This window comes from Hyla sarda, chromosome 1 (assembly GCF_029499605.1).
Source record: "Hyla sarda isolate aHylSar1 chromosome 1, aHylSar1.hap1, whole genome shotgun sequence".
Taxonomy (NCBI): domain Eukaryota; kingdom Metazoa; phylum Chordata; class Amphibia; order Anura; family Hylidae; genus Hyla; species Hyla sarda.
The window spans coordinates 513,293,947-513,310,245 of NC_079189.1; the positions used below are offsets into that span (position 1 = coordinate 513,293,947).

Genomic DNA, 16,299 nt, shown 5'->3' on the forward strand with positions numbered 1-16,299 from the left:
AAAATTACAGTAATTCCTGTTGTAAGTTGATACAATGTGTGCACTGATGGACTCTCTTCCATAGACTTAAAGGGGTTATCCACCATAAGGTGATTTTAGTAGGTACCTGGCAGGCAGTAATGGACATGCTTAGGAAGGATCTGTGCATGTCTTGGGGCTAAATGGCTATGTTGTGAGATTACCATAACACTGTGGCTAGCTTTTTGTGAACTGTTATTTTCTGTTTGAGTTTTTTTTGCCTACAAATCCCCTAATTCCATTTTCCTCCCTCCAACACATCAGCCACCCCACCCATTGAAACATAATTGAGGTGCATCCATTCAAAAGACCTGTGGTTTTCAATCAGGGTGCCTACAGCTGTTGCGTTAGTTGCAGATTGATCTCTCTCCCACCAAGTGATCGCTCCACCCATTGAAGCAGACAGGCTCCCTTTCATCAGCTGACTAGTGAGTCAGGTCTTGGCCGCATTGCAACCTGGAATATATCTGAGACAACAGTAATTTATTTATTTTTTGCCTTTTTTTTTTCTTTTCATTTTATAATGTGTAAACCCAGCCTTATAATGTTGTTATTTTGCATTATTAAATAAGATCTCTTATATTAAGGTGTAAAACGTAAACAACTGTGCAAATAATCACACCACAAACATGTACATCTGCTTTCCACTGAACACCAATTTTACAAAAATTAAGGTATGCTAAAAACATAAACAAACAATAAACTCGTATAACTATTTGTAGTCCACCTGTCCAGTATAAAAAGGCCTATGATCACAATAAAAATTTGAAAACGCTCATTCATCCACCTATTGCATCATTTATGTGGCTGTCTAAATCATTGTTACCGTTTGCAAAACCACTTTAGCACATAATCATTAGCATGCGCCTACAAACAGTTTCTAAGTAGATTGCAATCCAAAGAATAGCCCAAAATGCAAAGAATGCCCCCTACAAACAGTGCAGCCACAGTGGGGTTCTAGGAAATTATTCTGTTATGCAGATGTGGTATGTATGTTTTCTCGCTCCCTCCTCCCCTTTGACCAGCCAATGTACAGATTCGGCCTGTATTCTTCTAAACAGCTCCATTACCTGAAGCTGTGCCACCACATGGTTTCTAAATTGGTCTGTACCAACCAAATTTGAATAGTTGTGCCAGGAAGGCTGATGGCTTAGGGCCTCCTCTGTGACATTTACTCTTTAACTCGCCAGTGGGTGATGCAGCTCCTTCTCATAGGTATGTGGGCCGCAGGGAAGAGGTCTTGAATGTCCGAATCTCCCTGGCAAATTGGAATATTATTTGGGAAAGGGCCTTGAAAGCCTCTTTCTGCACTTATTGTATTGAGACTCATTTCAAGCTATCAATGGGTTGGTACCACACCCCCGAATTGTTTCACCCGGCCATCCCCTCGCAGTGCTGGCACATCTTTTAGTATTGCCCTCTTCTTAATAATAACTGAAGTTGCTTGAAGTTGAGGCGATTGCTCTTTGAGGTCCTGGGCACAGCTGTTCCCTTGGATCCTCTGGTATATCTTCCACATCTATCCCCTCCGCCACCCCCCCCCCCCCCCCATGTGCTGGTCTTCACCTGTGTGGGATCCCTGGGATCGTTATGCGTTATGCAGACTGTCAGCCTCCATGGTCCCCTGCCTTTCCGCTGCCACCTCCCTCCTTCCAGTGTCCTTCCCTCTCTCGTTTTTTGGGATGTCCATCTTTTGTGTTGCTTGTTCTCTCTGTCTTTGCCCATTATGAGGGCACTTACTTTCTTTTGTAATCTCATGGAACTAGTTGTGTTGATATATATACTCTGTTTTCCCTTTTTTGTAAAACTGAAAAACTGTTTAATAAATACACAATTATAAAAAAATCAAATAAAAAAAAAAAACAGTGCAACCAAAAGGTTCAGTATGCTTCCAAGGAAGCATACTTTTAGCTTTGTAGGAGACACAGTCTTCTTATTTTGTTAGTGTTCATTATGGTGTCATCAGACCCAGGATGATCATTTGGGGTTTGATAGTCCATTGTGCCCTAAATATAGGGTCTTAGAATTGTGTATTGGATACTTTCTCTATGATTAGATTGATTTTATGACACCTTACAATCCAATTTATTAATATTGGTGGAGTTGACTCTCATTACAAATCCTCCATTTATTTGCACACATACACAGACAGTAAAAAAAATCCAGTAGCATATACTGTAATATACATGTAGCATGTAACCACATAGATTTCATAGATTGTAATATTAGTTTTGTCTGTTTTGTATGACTGTAGTTTGATGGAAATCCCTGTAGAGTCTAATTAGCTGTACAAAGAGATGGCCAGGCCTCAGATCTCACCAGCTTTCTGATGTGAGATGATGGCGATAGCAGGAAACTTATCACATGGACGGAGTACATTCTCACTGTGCTTTTTTGACTAGTCCCAAGTAATATGAAATGAAATGTCAGAATGAAAAACTTTCAAGTGGAAAGAAAACCTCCAAGAGTATTTTTGTCTTCATAAATCGTGTGCACTGACCTCTTATCTATGTGCGCTTGTCTATGGTAATAATGACTTCAAACAATCTAAGTACCAGGGGGCGAGCAGGGGCATGAGGACAAATCTTTGACAATTCTGGGATTTGTGAGAATATAAAGCCTAATTGTCGTTCACCTTTTAAGTTTACAAGTATCCTGCAGAACCTAATAATAAGAAAGCTCTCCTGTTCAGAATACACGTTTGTTGCAGCTATAACTGACAGCAGGGTTTAACTGAAGGATGACCCCTTTTTTTCAAGCCTGCACGGCTGTGTTAAATTATTGGAAGAGATTTTTAAATCTGCAAATCAAACAGTTCTCCTTTTTCTTTTGAGCAGTCCAGCTCAGACTCCGCAGACGCTATACAGCATAACCTCGGAGCACTTGGCTGCTGTACAGCTGCTGGGTTCCTTTTGGAGGCACCTGTGCGGTGCTAATTCATCGATCTAGACAATATTAATGTTCAGTGCACAACAGAACTGCAGATTTTAGGATTAAATATTACTTTGGTTCATCATTTATCTCTTCAGATTTTTGGAAGTTGGAACTAAGGATTTTACAAAGGTCAAACCGATGCATTCACACGCAATTGCTTTTGTAGATATATAAATATAGAATTAAAACTATAAGAACACACAGTTCAGGGCAAAACGAATGCGCTATGCCTATGTCAATGTCTAGGGCCACCAGACGTGCACCAGATAAAACACCATGGGGGAAATTTTGTAACACTGGCATACAACTTGCTGAGACAGACAGGGGCTGCACCATATGTATCACTGAAGTGCATGCTGTGTGATGGCTTTGGCAAATCTTGCCGTGTGTGTTAGGCATTTTTCCTTTTGCCACCTTGGTTAGGTTATTTTACACCACTGTTTTGCAGCAAAATAATATCACACCATTAACAAATTTGGTGCGTTTAACAATTCTTAGTCCTGCCCTCTTTTCTATACATTTGTCTACACTGGTACAATAGTGTCTACTTCAGTGTTTTTATCAAAATTCAAACAGAATTCTGGTTTTGCACATCAACAGGGGAGATATCAGGTCGCTACCATTAGAGTGGTCCTCATAATGTGTCAGTTGACCAAACAGGCCAGAACACCACGGTGCTAAGTACTGGGGATACAGGCAGGAGGGGAGAGTTGATGCTGTACAAAGTAGCAAAGCTGAAAAGGTGTTATAGCAGCACTGAGTCTTTAGCATAGCAGAGCTGAAATGCTCATATGAAGCCAGGTGGTGCAGGCTTGATGACAGCACAGGTGTGGTCAACAGTCCAGATCATACACTGGAGAATCAACAAGGTACCAAGGGATAAGACAATGGTAAAGTTAGGAAAATAAGCACAGGTCAGAAACACAGATCAGCAGAACAGAATGTAGACACATTTGCTAGCATTAAACCACACAATTCCTCAGCAACAGGAGATGGGTTAAGAAACCTTATATATGTGGTGCCTGACAAGGTTTGATGAGGGAAACTTTAGAGAAGCTCTCACTAACTCATTTAGTTACAACCAGTGTTCGTGCGGCCACAACAGTGGAGACGTGGAGCAGAGTATGCGGCTCGGTGCTGGTGAGTGACAGGACTCACAGAATGCCTTAGAATGCCATCCACCAGTGTTACATATGTACTTTTGAATTCATACACCTGTGCCATGTTCCTTTTTAATTATTCTGGAGGGCTTTTCTCCGTACATATGATATTCCACCGAACCAGTATGAAAGCTCAGCACTAGGTAGCTGTGTTTTCCTACTCTGCAATAAAGAGAGGCCATGGTAAAGGGGATGTATTTATTCAAGACTAGTAAGTATCTGACATATCACATTCAATTGTCTGTGATCTGGAAAGGGAGTCAAAGAAAATGTATAGGGCCACCCCTCTCCCCACTTCTGGTTAACGTACCCACTTTTTGCACCCCTTTTCAAAGCACCAAAATGCTGGAGCAATTGCTATCACGCCCCCTCCTGTAGGCTTGCATTGAGGGGCGGAGCGTGACGTCACACGGGGGCGGTGGTGTGACGTCACACGCCGCTGGCCCTGCGGTCGACCGTAATCAGACCCGGAGCGAACACGCTCCAGGTCTGATTACAAACGGGGGGTCCCCAGCTGTGGGACTCCTGCGATCAGTCATCTTATCCCCTATCCTTTGGATAGGGGATAAGATGTGTAAGCACCAGAGTAACCCTTTAAATACAGGGGACATCTGGATTGGGGAAAGTCCCTTTTCAGTACTTTATTTGAGCATGGATTTTTTAGTTGCTGAGGTTAGTCTGATGGTCCATAGTTATTTGCATCATGCAGAAGGTTTGAGGATTTTTTGGCCTCAAAGGGTTATTCCCATCTTGTTGATATATTGCTTGATATGCCATCATTTTATGATATATTGGTTTCTCGTGTCTAGGTCCCCCACTGATGAATGGATGGTTCTATGCAGTGGTTGTCGGTACAAGCGATGTGCAGAAAAATACAGCAAAGAGTCTGCAATGCTTATTTATTGCTGTGGCCTATTCATTCTTTGGAATAGTGGTTGCTGGAGATCTGACCAGTGCTGATCCCTTAGTGATGGCACATCCTAGTAATGTGCCAGCCCTGTAAGGTAAAAATTCATCCTGGATGACTAGTGCCAAGCAGATCTGACATGCTAACATCTATTTACAGCTGGTGCAATGGTCAAACCTATATTCAACATTCAATGAATTCAATGTATAATATATAAAGTTAATTTGGTTATCATTATGTTTGGAGAACTTCAGGAGTATATACAGTATGAACACTTAAACCAGGCTAAATCTCATGATGTTGAATATTAGTTTCCACTAACCTCTATACTGTAGAAAATAAACCACTATAAAGCCAAAATAATAAACAAGAAAAAGCTTTGAAGCTTTGGGAGTACGGGCCGCTTTCCCACCAGAACTAAAGTAGAACAAACAAAAGAGTTTGAGAACATTGCCTCTTCTCGAATCCTATTTAGAAGATTAGTGTGATCTCATAAAGCTTTAAGACTTGTTTTTTTCCCTTGTATCATTTGATGTGTCAGAAAGGGTGGCGTCAGAGGTTATCACACCGAGCCAAGACGTCTTAATTAATGTCTCTGTTGCTGGTTGCAGAAGTTTCTGCCACAAGGTGGCCCTTGAACATTACAGCACACTTTAATCTGACAGTAACTGCTTCATCTGCTCCTGCATCTGCCTTGTTATCTACGGATAACAATGAGACAGAAATGTATCAGACAGCAGACATAGAAATAAAGACGTATAAATGTTATTGGACAGCAATGCCCGCTAAATGCTGTCGATAAATAAGTGGAGTAATGAACATGGGGTACACAAGGGAACTACCTGCAGAAAATGTAACTATAACACCTGTACTGAGGAATCTTTGTTCTGTGTTGCATATGAGCAGGCCTGGCTTTTGGTTAGATCAATGATTCTCAACCTTCCTAATGCTGCAACCCTTTAGTACAGTTCCTCATGTTGTGGTGACCCCCAACCATAAAATTTTTTCGTTTCTACTTCATAACTGTAATTTTGCTACTGTTATGAATCGGTAGGTAGCAGTCTCCCCATATTAGGTTTAGGCAGCAGTTCCCCCACATTAGGCATAGGCAACAGTTCCCCCACATTAGGTATAGGCAGCAATTCCCCCCACAGTAGGTATAGGCAACAGAGTTCCCCCACAGTAGCTATAAGCAGCAGAGTTCCCTCACAGTAAGTATAGGCAGCAGAGTTCTCCCACAGTAGGTATAAGCAGCAGAGTTCTCCCACAGTAGGTATAAGCAGCAGAGTTCCCCCACAGTAGGTATAAGCAGCAGAGTTTCCCCACTGTAGGTATAGGCAGCAGAGTTCCCCCACAGTAGGTACAATAATCAGAGTTCCTCTACATTAGATATAGGCAGCAGAGTTCCCCCACATTAGGTATAGGCAGCAGAGTTCCCTCACATTAGGTATAGGCAGCAGAGTTCCCCTACATTAGATATAGGCAGCAGAGTTACCCCATAATAGGTATAGGCAGTAGCAGCGCCAGCGGGCCCTTTACCCGGCCGGGCCCTCGGACCACGTCCGAACGGTCGGTCAATCTGCCCATGCACTTCCCCTCAAGACCAGTGCATAAAATCCCCCTACAGTATATTAAAGCATCCTATGATTTTTCATTTATATACTGATTAATCCTATTGACACATAACTGTTAAACCATGTCATATGTAACTATAAAATGTCTGCTCTTGTAAAATAAAGCAGAACATGATCTAGCACCCACTGTAACCTTCCCTTAGTCCCTCTGTGGGTGTTCTCCCAGGCTTACTGCACCATGAGCACCCCTAATTTATTGTGTTCTGCAGCAAGGGCGTACATATCATATTTGCAGATTATTCGGCTGCTATGGGGCCATTGGAGAGAGGGGGCCTGGCCTGGTTGGTCCCATTCCTTTTTCTACCGGTAACAGTGCAGAACTACTTTCTCCAGGAAACTGCATTATCAGAACCTTAAAGGGGTACTCCGCTGAAAAACATCTTACAGCTGGGGACCCCAGCGATCTCCGGGACAGCGGCATCCGGAACATGGAAGCTTGGTCTGTTTTTTCCCTTGTTTTCCACGACCAATTGGTCAATACCCCCTCTCCATTAAAGGAGTACTCTGCCAAAAAACATTTTATGCCCTATGCAAAGGATAGTGGATAAGATGTATGGGAAGGGGCGTGATGGCTACGTAGTAGCCGTCACGCCTCCTCCTATAAAGATGAATGGAGGGGGTGTGGCAGCTGTAGTTGCCAGTCATTCGGCACGGACTACTGGGGTGCCTCACCAGAGATCATGGGGGCCCCAGTGGCAGGACCCCCGCAATCAGACATCTTATCCACTATCCTTTGCATAGGGCATAAAATGTTTTTTGGCAGAGTACTCCTTTAATGGAGAGGAGGTATTGACCAATTGGTCCTGGAAAACAAGGGAAAAAACAGGCCTTTTATGTCCTGGGGGGGGGGGGGGGGCAAAATCACATACCATAATAGGTGACCCATTTCCATATTTGCTATAGGGACCCCCTTTTGTCTATGCACACCACTGTTCTGTAGTGTATTTATATGTAAGTTTTCTATTTGACAGATGTGCTTACAGATGTATCCTTTCTTAACTCATCTCTAAGCTGTCTGTTTGTTGTGAGAAGGGGAAAGGGATCATGCTGGATGGGCGTTATGTGCCACCAAGGTTCCTGGCTTTGGTAAAGTAAGAGCCGGTATTTATTCAGTGTCTGTGCTGCGATGCAGACTGACACTATGGCCGTAGTATGGCTGGAAGGCCAATCCGGGACGGCTCTTACTGGGAATGGTCAAGTGTAGGGTGGGGACATTCCCCACAATCCAGGCTACCTTTTGTTGGCCTTAAAGGTAACCTGTTTTGCTAGTTGCAGCTCACACTGCCAGAGAGAGCTGCATGTGGAGTTATTCCCTGCATTTGCTCCAAGGTTGGAAGCTGGTGAACAGCCTGCCTGGAGGCCTGGAAAAGACTTGCTTGATGCCGCATGGAAATAACAGGTGGACTTTTGTTATGTTTTCCTTTGTTCTGCGTTTAAAGACTGTTTACTGTGTGCCAAGTGTGAATAAAACACCGAACTTTGATTTGAAAAGTACTGTTTCCTTGTCTCTATACTGCAACCACACCTATCTGCAAGAGCGAGTCATCACATAGTATACCAAGCAATTGTTACGTAAATGAAGCTTTTGGAGTGTTCTTATAGCATGTGATGATATTGTATTGAATTGTTTTCATGAGAAATCGGTGAGGTGAGGACGGACACACCTCAGGGCTCTTAGTACAGACATGAGCTTATTGAAGGGCATTCATCAGTATTTTACTAGTATATGTGCTATTACAGATGTGAAAAGTCACCTAAGAATATACCTTCCTGCTCCGAATTCACCAAAGGTCGCACGCCACTTGATGATTAAACCTGCTCCTACACCCCCGCTACTCGTTTAGACTGCTTTCCAGGGATGAAGTGACAAGGTGTGAGTTTGTGTGTAAATCACAGTGCTGTAACTTTTTTGAGACTTTCAGAGAAAAGTCGCACATAATGAATCAGTGCCCACTGCATAAAACTTGTCTAAAGCACTGCAAATGGGGGTTCACTTTCAGATATGATCTATAGCAAAAGTCGCTCAAAAGTCGCAGGGGAAGTGACTGAGACTTTTTTTGAGACAATTTTACATTAAAATATATATTTATATCTAAACAGCTTGATGAATTTCCCTAATTGTGCTTATGGGTCACTCCTTCCCTATGGACATACTTTTAAAGCATTTCACGACAGGAGAAAATGTTCAAACATTACAGCTATAAAACATATAGCATACACAAACTCTTTCCCAGGTGTGACCTATGTCATATACTTCATATATTTTGTACCTAGACATGATCCATGGGTCACATCAGCTCCGACTTAGCCTTAACCCTGTCTAGAACGATAGCAATGAAGTGTCTAAAATGTAAACAGCCTCAAAGAGTCTCACTTTTGACAGTTTTCAGGACTTCTTAGCTCCATTTTGTCATATACTGATAAATTTGCCGCTCAGATTTAAGGAAGGTTTCAAGGAAGATATTGTGTGTCATATCTTCTAAGAAATACAGGGGTGAATATTTATGCAGCACCCAGGCTTTTCTCGTTCAACTAGGTTTGAATAACGGAGCCTCTTGAGCTTTTAACTTACAGGAAAGAAAGTTGAGTAACACATTGCGAAGCGTTCACCTGAAGTCACCTGAATCACTTTTATACCGTACATATGGCGTGCTTATTTGTGCCTTGATCACTCCTGCTTTGCTTTGCCACAAATTCCTTGGTGTATGATAGAATTATGGAGGTTATGAAGATTCTGTTCTTTAGTCATTCTGCTTATAGCAGTCAGTTCTGTCACTTTTACCCACCTCTCGAAATGTCACAGGATTACATGATTCTCATTACTTTCATCTCTCATTTCCTACATCTCAACATTTCTGTTCCTGTTGTGTTTATCCATCTGTGCATATGTGTGTCTTTTAACTATGCTGCAGGGGTTTGCTGCAACCTCTGCAAAACATGGGCAAAGTTGTGATAATTTCTCGGTTCCTTATTGTTTTACATTCAAATTTGCACAACATTTGCACTACAGCAGGGGCATAGCTATAGGGGGTGCAGAGGTAGCAGTCGCACTGGGGCTCTGGTGCCTAAGAGGGCCCTAAAGATACCTCTCTCCCATACAGGAGACCAGTATATAAATAGTACATGCAGATTTAGCATTGGGTTCTGTAGTAAAAGATAACTTATTACTTTGGATAGGGGATAAGTTATAGAACACGGTGGGTCTGACTGCTGGGATCCCCTGCGATCTCCTGAACAGGGCCCCGGCTGTCTGTGCTGGAAGAGGGCGTGCCAACTCCCTGTATGGAGTGGAGGCCGACACTTGCACCGACTCATAGATGACAATGCATTTCCTTGCAGACTCGGCAGAAAATATAGACTTGACTATTCTTTCTGCGGATGCTGAAATCTGAATTTCTGCACCAGAAACATCTTCTTGTGAACAGTGTAACAGAATTCCATTGAAATAATTTGCTGTGGAATGTCCCTGCAGAATATTCATGCGGAATTCCTCATTCTTCTGTCTGAATTTAGCCTTACTATCTACAGTGTATTCTAGGTAAGTAAACAAAATTATATGTTGGAGCTTATGGAATGACTGGAGTAACTTTTATGATTCCACAATAAAGTGCATAACTCCAGATAATTGTATTATATCCAAGTAAATGTCTGTAACAATTCCAGGCCTGGAAATAAGGTGCAATGAGTGTCTATATATGTTTTATCCTTATATCGCACATTTTGGCACAGATAAATATCCAAACAGACAAGGTGTTGTACAGGGCGATAACTGCCCGATATCTCTTAGTGATAATATTGTCTGACACAGCGATAAGTAGATTGTATTCAACTCACCCTCTGGAGGATCAATAGATCTGGTGCTGCGCACCTCTCACCTCGTGGGGGCTCCTGGTTTCTGTGAGTAGATAGTTGCGCTGTGTATCTGTAGATGTTGGCAGCGTGGCCCGCTGGATTAGCGATCTCCGTATGCTCATGCTCTCAGTGTTTGTCAGCTGTAGGTAACGTGAAGACTTCGCTAGTAGCACTGGGCTAGCCTCCTCGTGGATGCTGAGCGTGCGCTCAGATCACTCTGATGACAGAGGATGATGCAGGATGATGCTCAATGATACGCTCGGATCACTCTGATGACAGAGGATGATGCAGGATGATGCTCAATGATACGCTCGGATCACTCTGATGACAGAGGATGATGCAGGATGATGCTCAATGATACGCTCGGATCACTCTGAAGACAGAGAATGATGCTCAATGATACGCTCGGATCACTCTGACAGAGGATGATGCAGGATGACGCTCAATGATACGCTCGGATCACTCTGATGACAGAGGATGATGCAGGATGATGCTCAATGATATGCTCGGATCACTCTGATGACAGAGGATGATGCAGGATGATGCTCAATGATACGCTCGGATCACTCTGATGACAGAGGATGATGCAGGATGATGCTCAATGATACGCTCGGATCACTCTGAGGATGGTTCCAGGTGATTGCCAACAGCTCAGTAGAAGTGGATATTCCTGTTAGCGAGAAAATATCAAGCTATAGGTGGTATTACTAGACTTAGAATACAGTGCTAGCAACATAGTTTCATGAATATCCACTTCTACTTAGCTGTTGTCCATCACCTGGAACCATCCTCTGTCATCAGAGTGATCCAAGCGCAGCTCAGAATCCACGAGGATGCTAGCCCAGTGCTGCTAGCGAAGTCTTCATGCTATCTACAGCTGACAAATGCTGAGAGTGCGAGCATACGGGGATGGCTAATCCAGCCGGTCGCACCGCCAACATCTACAGATACACAGCGCAACTAGCTACTCACAGACACCCGGAGCCCCCACGAGGAGAGAGGTGCGCAGCACCAGATCGGTTGATCCTCCAGAGGGTGAGTTGAATACAATCTATCTTATCGCTGTGTCGGACAATATTATCACTAAGAGATATCAGGTAGATATCGCCCTGTACAAAACCTGGTCTGTTTGGATATTTATCTGTGCCGAAATGTGCAATATAAGGATAAAACATATATTGACACTCATTGCACCTTATTTCCAGGCCTGGAACTGTTACAGATATTTCCTTGGATATAAAACAATTATCCGGAGTTATGCACTTTATTGTGGAATCATAAAGCTAGGTTCACACTGTGAAATGTCTGGGCAGAATTTCTGTCAGAAATCTAGCCGGCGGTACTAGGACCACACGGACTACATTGTCGTTCCCATAGATGGCAATGCATTTCTGAGCAGATCTCCGAAAAGATCCACCCAGAAATGCATTTCAGTCTATGGGGGTAGCAATGCAGTCTGCTCGGTCCTAGCACCGCCGGCTTGATCTCCGGCAGAAACTCTGCCCAGAAATTCCATAGTGTGAACCTAGCCTAAAGTTTACTCCAGTCATTACGTATAAGACCAACTAATCTATCATAGACTATTGTATCTAATTCCACCAACTAGTGACTATAATTGGTGGTATTCTACGTATTGACTATATTTAATATCAACACAGTGCAATATTCATGTTATTTTATTTGTGGATATTTTAAGGGATGGTTTCACAAGGGCCATGTGAACCACCTATTTATGTATGTTGTTTTATACAAATTAAATAAATTATTATCCCAATATCTATAGACTTTTGAGCTCCAACATATTATTATTTTACTTTCCTTGCATTTTTACACCGTGGGTATACCGTACACCGTGTTGGGTTGGGTTGCTCAGTCTAACCAGTGCCATTTAGCATCAATTGAGCCGTATACGTTTTTTACAGTTTTTTTGTATTCCAGGAAAGGATGCAAATAGTGGCATAGTTCTCTAGTGCAGTGTTTCCAAACCAGGGTGCCTCCAGCTATTGCAAAATTACAAATCCCAGCATGCCCGGACAGCTGGAGGCACCTTGGTTGGGAAACCTTGCTCTAGTGGAAGGAAAAATTTGAGCTGCTGCTCAAAGGTACCAATCAGATTTCAGACTTTCTTGTTTAGAGACTCTTTGACAAATATATTCAGTCAATGCCTTGTGTTTTATTTCCCCTGTATTCATGGAGGAAAATGAAATGCCAGGTGAAATACAGCGAAATAAGGTAGACTCCCCAGTACAGGTCACCTGTCTAACCCAGGAAGAAGTACAGTGCCGCCTACAAAAAAACAAAATAGACAAATCGCCAGGTTCTCATGGCATTCACCCCCGTGTCCTAAAGGAATTAAGTCATGTAATAGACAGACCCCTATTTTTAAAATTCAGGGACTCTATGGTAACAGGGACTGTTCCCCAGGACTGGCGCATGGCAAATGTGGTGCCAATATTTAAAAAGGGGTCAAAAGGTGACCGCGGGAATTATAGACCTGTTAGTTTTACCTTTGTTGTATGTAAATTGTTTGAGGGTTTTCTAAGAGATGCTATTTTGGATTATCTTGATAAAAATAAATGTATAACTCCATATCAGCATGGCTTTATGAGGGATCGGTCCTGTCAAACTAACCTGATCAGCTTTTATGAGGAGGTGAGCTCCAGACGGGACCAGGGGGAATCGCTGGATGTCGTATATCTGGATTTTTCCAAAGCATTTAATATGGTGCCACATAAAGGATTGGTACATAAAATGAGAAGGATGGGGCTAGGGGAAAATGTGTGCAAGTGGGTAAGTAACTGGCTCAGTGATGGGAAACAGAGGGTGGTTATTAATGGTACTTATTCTGATTGGGTGACTGTAACTAGTGGGGTACCACAGGGGTCAGTCTTTGGTCCTATTATATTTAAAGGGGTACTCCGGTGGTTAATTTTTTTGACTATATGGCATCTTCTTTGTAAGTTTTGTTTTTTTGCAATATACATGTGTTATATGTTTTGGCAGTATGTATGTGTTTTTCTTACCTGTTTGTTGGGCAGGAAGTTCTGTAGTTCAGAGGGATTCCTTTTACTGTTGTCCACAGTTCTGAGGCTGTTGTGGACAAGATGTCACAGCTTTTTTTTTTTTCTCTGTCTGCATGAGAAAAATAAGCCATGCCCCCTCATCTCATCCAGCTGAGTACACAGCTCCACACCTCCCCTCCCCCTGCTCTGTCTTCTGAAGACGCAGGTCTGCACAGGAGAAGGACCTCACAGAGAAGATAAGTGTTATCTGAAGGGGAGGATGAGAAGGTGCACGGGCTGGGGATGTATGGACTGCAGGGGAATAAATCTCATACAGGGAATGATCTCTATATGTGAAGGGGGAGGGGGGACTCCTGAATGACACATGCTGGGAGTTGTAGTCCCTGTTGTGTGTGTGTGTGTGTGTGTGTGTATGCTAGTGTTTACAAACCAGTGTGCCTCCAGCTGTTGCAAAACTACAATTCCCAGCATGCCCTGACAGACTTTGGGCATGCTGGGAGTTGTAGATTTGCAACAGCTGGAGGCACACTGGTTGGGAAACACTGTTCTAGCCTATTCAGCATACACATCATGTTACACCAGTGTGCCTCCAGCTGTTGCAAAACTACAACTCCTAGCATCCCCAAAGGCTGTCAGGGCATGCTGGGAGTTGTAGGTGGTTGGGAAACACTGGTGTATGCCCTACAGAGGTGTGGTGAACTACAACCCCCAGGAGACTACAGAGGCAACATGCTGGTGTTATACCACAGACTGAATGACACATGCTGGGAGTTGTAGTTCCTTTTGTGTGTGCATGACAGTGTATCCCAACCAAGGCTGATTATATTAGTGTGCTGTGTATAAGGCGTCCGACCCGGGAAAATAGTAAGATGGGTAAAGAACGGAACAAACAAACAAAAAAAAGGAGCCGCCCCAAACCAACAAGGCATGTAGCATGCTGGGATTTGTAGTTTTCAGTACAGCAAGAAACAGGAAATAGAAGCAAAGATAGGAAAACAGAGTGGGGGATAAAAAGACAACAAAGAATGGAAATAGAGTAGGCTAAACAACAAGAATAGAAATGAAACAAAACAAATAGGGTAAGTCAAAAACGGAAAAACACGTTGACCATCGGAGTACCCCTTTAATATATTCATTAATGACCTTGTAGAGGGATTGAATAGTAGCAATCTGTGCAGTTGATAACAAACTCTGTAAAGTGGTCAACACAATAGAGGACAGTGCACTGTTACAAATGGATCGAGAGAGGTTGGAGGTTTGGGCTGGGAAGTGGCAGATGAGGTTCAACACTGATAAATGTAAGGTTATGCACATGGGGAGGAAAAATCTGGGCTGGGATTATGTATTAAATGGGAGAACACTTGGGACGACTGACATGGAAAAGGACTTAGGAGTCTTAGTTAATAGTAAATTTAGCTGTAGTGACCAGTGTCCGGCAGCTTCTGTCAAGGCAAAAAAAATCATGGGGTGCATCAGTAGGGGCATAGATGCCCACGACAAGGAAATAATTCTACCTCTGTACAAATCTCTAGTCAGACCACACATAGAATACTGTGTACAGTACTGGGCACCAGTGTACAAGAAAGATATAGTGGAGCTGGAGAGGGTTCAAAGACGGGCAACCTGGGTAATACGGGGAATGGGAGGACTACAGTACCCAGAAAGATTATCAGAATTGGGGTTATTTAGTTTAGAAAAAAGAAGGCTTAGGGGAGCCCTAATAACTATGTATAAATATATCAGGGGACCGTACAGAGATCTCTCCCATGATCTATTTATACCCGGGACTGTATTCATAACAAGGGGACATCCTCTACGTCTTGAGGAAAGAAGGTTTTTACACCAGCACAGATGGAGGTTCTTTACTGTAAGAGCAGTGAGACTGTGGAATTCTCTGCCTGAGGAGGTGGTCATGGTGAACTCTGTAAAAGAGTTCAAAAGGGGTCTGGATGCATTTTTGGAGAATAATAACATTGCTGCTCATGTATACTAGATTTATAGGGACAGATCAGAACATTGATCCAGGGATTTATTCTGACTGCCATATTTGGAGTCGGGAAGGAATTTTTACCTCTAGTATGAGGGTTTTTTGCCTTCCTCTGGATCAACTCAGTGGGAACTCATTAGGCTTATAGGTTGAACTTGATGGACTCTGGTCTTTTTTCAACCTTATGAATCATGTTACTATGTTACTATTTTGATAAATCTGTTACAATTTGAGATTTATCAGTGAGTCATAAAGGTCCTAACCACTATTGCAGGTGGCAAGTGCCATATTTGCAAGACAATGTTTTGTCTCAGAAGGCACAAAACATGTTCCCTTCAACATCCAAAGTGCTCAATAGCTCCACCAATGTTCTTTAAAATACGCAGGAAACTGGACATATTTGGGATTCATGTAAGATGTTTCGATGAAAAACTATGCTTTCCAAGAAGGTTCTGAACACGTTTCTCACATTTGCAAAAAAACACAAAAACCTGTGGTAGGGAGAATATTTAAAAAGAATCTGACAAATAATTCACCCACACTGAACCCAGTGTACTAGGTTATAGTGTGGGTGAAGAGCTTTAAAAAAGAGGGATCATTCACTTTTATTTTAAGTATGCCCTGTATGCCGGTCGTTCTTCTATGCATGGCTATTGCACTCCTGTGTGCAATGGAGGCGGGGAGCCGGCTCACCCAGCTCCCTTGCCTCATCAATATTTACTCCCACGTCTAAACCTGGACGTAGCGAGGAGCAGAGCTCTCATGTCACAGCGTGTCAAAGTGT

The 16,299-nt window shown here is 42.8% G+C and overlaps 1 protein-coding gene across 6 annotated transcripts in view; it reads left to right on the plus strand.

Annotated features, from left to right (window-relative positions):
- Window positions 1-16,299, plus strand: part of MCTP1 (multiple C2 and transmembrane domain containing 1) — an 822,947-nt gene that overhangs the window by 768,798 nt on the left and 37,850 nt on the right. The window lies entirely within an intron of this gene.